A 5,786-nucleotide genomic window follows, 5' to 3' on the forward strand; every position below is an offset into this window, starting at 1 on the left:
GTGTGAACTTTTTTTTCCCTGAATTGAAATTTTGTTCTGTTTTGTTTTTATTGTTGTTCAAGTACAGTTGTCTCCATTTTCCTGCCACCACTTTCTCCTTCCCCACCGACGCCCACTTTCCACCCTCAGTACTTCCCCCTTTTGGATTTGTCCATGAGTCCTTTATACACTTTCCCTGACAACTCCTCCTCTTCTTTTATCTGTTATCCCCCTCCCCTCTCTTTTCTGGTCACCATAAGTTTGTTCTTTATTTCCATGTCTCTGATCATATTTTGCTTGTTTGTTTTGTTGAGTAGGTTTCACTTATAAATGAGATCATAAGGTATTTGTCTTTCACCACCTGCCTTATTTCACTTAGATAATGCTCTCCAGTTCCATCCATGCTGTCTCGGAGGGTAGGAGCTCCTTCTTTCTTTCTGCTGTGTAGTATTCCATTGTGTAAATGTACCATAGTTTTTGATCCACTCATTTACTCATGGGCACTTATGTTGTTTACAGAACTTGGCTATTGTAAATTGTGCTATTATGAACATTGGGGCGCATAGGTTCTTTTCAATTGGTGTTTCAGTATTCTTAGGGTATAATCCCAGCAAGGGTTTGATTTCCAAAACATATAAAAAAAACCTCACACAACTCCACTCCAGGAAGACAAACAATCAAATTAAAAAATGGGCAAGGGACCTGAACAGACACTTCTCCAAGGAGGACATGCAGAGGGCCCAGAGATATATGGAACAATGAGATCATTGGGAAATTTTTATGTAGATAAGTGGGTCTAGCATCCTAATATTAAATGCTCAGTAGATTAAGAGTGTTAAAAACTGAGGACCTAAATAGACATTCTTCCAATGAGGACATACGGATGGCAAACAGACATATGGAAAGATGCTCAGCATCACTAATCACCAGAGAAGTGCATATTAAAACCACAATGAGATATTACTTCGCACCTGCATATAATCAGTAAATCAACAGACAGCAAGTGTCAGTGAGGATGTGGAGAAAAGGGAACTCTCATGCATTATTGCCACCAATATTGGTGCATCTACTATGGAAAACAGTATGTAAGTTACTTAAAAATAGAACTACTATATGACCCAGCAATTTCACTCACAGACATTTATGAAGAAATTCAAAACAATAATTCAAAAATATATTTGCACACCTATGTTCATTGCAACATTATTTAAAATAGCCAATATATGGAAGCAACCTATGTGTCCACTGATAGATAAGTGGATAAGTGTATATATATACATATATACAAAGAAATATTACTCAGCCATTAAACTAATAATATTTTGCCATTTGTGACAACATGGATGTACCTAGAAGGTATTATGCTAAGTGAAATAAACCAGACAAGGACAAATACAATATGAGTTTACTTATATGTAGGATCTAAAAAAGAAAATCATCCCAATGAGCAGAATTTTGAGCATTTCCTATAGCTGTGCATTTTATCAATGTGAAGGTGGCCAATGCTATTGACATATGCTAATTAATGAGAAATCTATAATTTTATCACAGAGTGAAGGAGTAAGGGAAAGAAATTGGAGAATCTATTAAAAAAGTGCCTGCTAAAGAAGAATGTGGCTGTTTCTCTGGAAGAGACACATAGTTGAAGTTTTGTGTCACATATAAACAAACACTCAACAGAGGGTCACACTACAAAATAAAGGTGTCAATAATCAGGTGGACATCTTGTACATTTACGATCCAGCCTTTTTTATTCCAGGCACTTCAGTGTTTGGTCAATGTGCTGATTTAAAAATCAGTCAGTGTGGCAGGAATAAAGCTTATGTCCTGCCAGAATATAGCCCCTCAACACAATTGATTTTGGTTGCAGAAGTGTTGAGTCCTCAAACCATCAACAGCAGAGTCTATTATTAAGCAGTAATATGGCACCACTACCTGTGCAAACAGATGGTACACTGATTGCAATGGAACACTTTCATCAAGGAGAAGACATCCGTGAACCCTTGATATAATAAACAGTAATTCAGAATATGAATTTGCCTACCCTTCATGCAATGTATGTTTTTCCTCCTCTTCCTCAGTGAATTGCTTCAATTCCTTATCCATGATGACAGTAAGATAAATTGCATTTCTTCTTATTAAAGAATTCATTTTATATATACAAGTACATCAAGAAAGTATAGGACATACAGGTGGCCAATAGACACATGGAAAGATGCTCAACATCACTAATCATTATGGAAATGCAAGTTAAAAGCACAATAAGATATTACCTTACACATGTCAGAATGGCTATCATCAATAAATCAGCAAACAGCAAGTGCTGGCAAAGATGTGGAGAAAAGGGAACTCTTTTGCACTGTTGGTAGGAATGCAGATTGGTGTAGCCACCATGGAAAGCAGTATGGAGATACCTCAAAAAATTGAAAATGGATCTGCTTTTAGGTCCAGCAATCCCACTTCTGGGAATATATACGAAGAAATCCAAAACACTAATTCCAAAGAACATAAGCGCCCATATGTTCATTGCAGCATTATTTACAATCACCAAGATATGGAAGCTGCCCAGGTGTCCATCAGTAGATGAGTGGATAAAACAACTATGTGATATTTATGCAATGGAATACTACTTGGCCATAAAAAGAAGAAAATTTTACCCTTTTCAACAGCATTAATGGACCTGGAGAACATTATGCTAAGTAAAATAAGCCAGTCAGAGAAAGACAAATACCATATGATCTCATATGTGGAATCTACTGAACAAACTGAAATAACAAGCAAAACAGAGACAGACTCATAGATGGAGAGCAGATGACAGCTAGTTGGGGGTTAGGGGGTAGAGGAATTGAGCAAAAAGGAAAAAGGACTCATGGACAACAGTGTGGTGATTGTGGTAGGGAGGAAGGTATAAAGGGACTAAATGATAATGGAAAAATATAATAAAAAATAAAGGTAATCCATGCACAAAAATAAAGAAGAAAGAAAGTATAGGCAATGGAATTTTTGGTCTCTCAACCGTGGGCTCCATCTATCAAACATAACTGCTGCTCTGATAAAAAATACTGGAATTACCCACTGAGAGTCAATTATGGTTGATAGGTCATTTTTATTTTGTGCTATCAACAAAACCAAAATATATTGATCCAGGAGAGAACAAGATTCACTGGAACTAACTTTTCTTTCAATTATATCAAATTTCCCCAAGTTTGAGTTTTGAATAATTGCTCTCCTGTAGTGCAAGTTAAGACTGCTACCTGGCCATTTTAATCTTTTTATACTAGTAAACACCAGGTGAAGGAGAGCACTACTGTAGTGATTGATCCTGCTGTCAAAGAAAAGTCAGGCTGTTGTTACTAAGATGACAAGGAGGTGGGTGTGTAATTTATATCATTTTCTGGAGGTTTCTCTTAAAAATTTAACTTTAATAGTAAAAATTAAAATAAACTTATAAGTAGATAAAATAAGGGTCACTAAGCATTCAACTATTTTACTCCACCAGTTGAAGAAACCCAACTAGCTGAAGAACTGGCTGAGGGGAAAATGTACATGGGGTGGTTAGTGAAAGGGGAGTTGATTTTTATCCATTAAGGTCGTATGATCAGTCACAGAAACAAATATTTAAACAAATACATGCATTTTTGTTGTTAATTATATATTTGTATATAATTACTAATTGCACATTCCCTTTCCCCTCTTATCTCCTCCTGAGACTATCGGTTGTGGTTAACTTCAGAATGCCATCTCTAGGTTATAAATTTATTTTTAGATAAAAATTCTCCAACTTTAACAAAATATAGAAAATACATTCTAGGAAAAAAATTCTTATGAACTCCTCTGTAGCTCTGTGCCAGGTAAAATTTTCAAGGCCAGAATAATCCCAACATAGCTTATTCTATCCCCTACCCACTGACCCCATGATGCTGCACACACATTGGTCTCTAAGACTGACAAAGTATGACCATTGTGATTGCACGACTTTATTCCATTCAAAAAGTCTTTTGATTTTCACTATTGTCTATCACACGCAACTTACTATTGCCAATCATAACTGAAATGCTGTCAGCTGGGCCACAGTCTCCCTTTCTAGCTTTATTTCCATCACACACCTTCTCACTGCATACAGCAACATCATGGCACAACTACTCATTATTCCAATACACCCTGTCCCATCAGTATCTGGTCCTTACTCATACCCTCTCACTGCCTAGACTGACAGTTATCACCAAATTCATCCTTCCACTCATGAAATTCCTGATATGAAATCCCAGTCATCCCCTATCTAGGTGACAGAGTGATCTATCCTTTTAGCAGAATAAATCACTCCCACCTTTGTTCTTCCATAGAACATTTATTTCTATAGAGCACTAATTATAAAAAAAATCATGACTAGAACCAAGATGGCGGCGTAGGTAGACACATTGTGCCTCCTCGCACCACCAGAACTGACAGAAAATCAAACAACAAGGAAGTCCGACACCAAGGAAATAAAAAATAAACATTCATCCAGACCAGTAGGAGGGGCGGAGAGGACTCCTGTTGCCGTGGCGTGGCAGGACCGAGACTGGCGGAGTGTGGGACGAAGGGGGCAGGCAGTCTGACCACTAGCAGACCCTGTGGCCCCACATTCGCGAAGATAGGCCGAGAGGGCCAGACTCGGAGTGGCGGAGAATGGGGCAGGCAGAGCAGTGGGTAGCACCCCTCGACCCCACACTCACGCACAGATAAACCGGGATGAACGGCGGGAGCAAAGCAGACCGCGTAACCCAGGGCTCCAGCACTACGAAATAAAGCCTCAAATCTCTGAGTGAAAACACCCGTGGGGGTTGGGGCGGCAGCAGGAGAAACTCCCAGCCTCACAGGAGAGGTCATTGGAGAGACCCACAGGGGCCTAGAGCATGCACAAGCCCACCCACTTGGGAACCAGCACCAGAGGGGCCCAATTTGATTGTGGGTAGCACAGCGAGTGACTGAAATCTGGTGGAGAGTGGAGCAGGTGCCATTACTCCCTCTGGGCCCCTCCCCCACGTACAGTGTCACAGCCCAGCGACCACTGTTACCCCACCCCTGGGAACACCTAAAGCTCCGCCCCTTTAAGTAACAGAAGCACCAAGACAAAAAAAAAAAAAAAAAGGCCCAAATGACAGAACACTTCAAAGCTCCAGAAATAATTCAACTAAGCAGCGAACAGATAGCAAACCTATCAGATGCACAGTTCAAAACACTGCTAATCAAGAAGCTCACAGAATTGGTTGAAAAAATGAAGGCTATGCTAAGAGAGACAAAGGAAAATGTACAGGGAACCAATAGTGATGGGAAGGAAACTGGGACTCAAATCAACACTGTGGACCAGAAGGAAGAAAGAAACATCCAACCAGAAAAGAATGAAGAAACAAGAATTCAGAAAAATGAGGAGAGGCTTAGGAACCTCCAGGACATCTTGAAACGTTCCAACACCCAAATTATAGGGGTGCCAGAGGAGAAGAGGAAAAACAAAAAATTGAAAACTTATTTGAACAAATAATGAAGGAGAACTTCCCTCATCTGGCAAAGGAAATAGACTTCCGGGAAGTCCAGGAAGCTCAGAGAGTCCCAAAGAAGCTGGACCCAAGGAGGAACACACCAAGGCACATCATAATTACATTACCCAAGATGAAACAGAAGGAGAGAATGTTAGAAGCAGCAAGACAAAAGAACACAGTTACCTACAAAGGGGTTCCCATAAGACTGTCAGCTGATTTCTCTAAAGAGACCTTACAGGCAAGAAGGGGCTGGAAAGAAGTATTCCAAGTCATGAAAGGCAAGGGCCT

The sequence above is a fragment of the Desmodus rotundus genome, chromosome 2 (assembly GCF_022682495.2).
Source record: "Desmodus rotundus isolate HL8 chromosome 2, HLdesRot8A.1, whole genome shotgun sequence".
Lineage (NCBI taxonomy): Eukaryota > Metazoa > Chordata > Mammalia > Chiroptera > Phyllostomidae > Desmodus > Desmodus rotundus.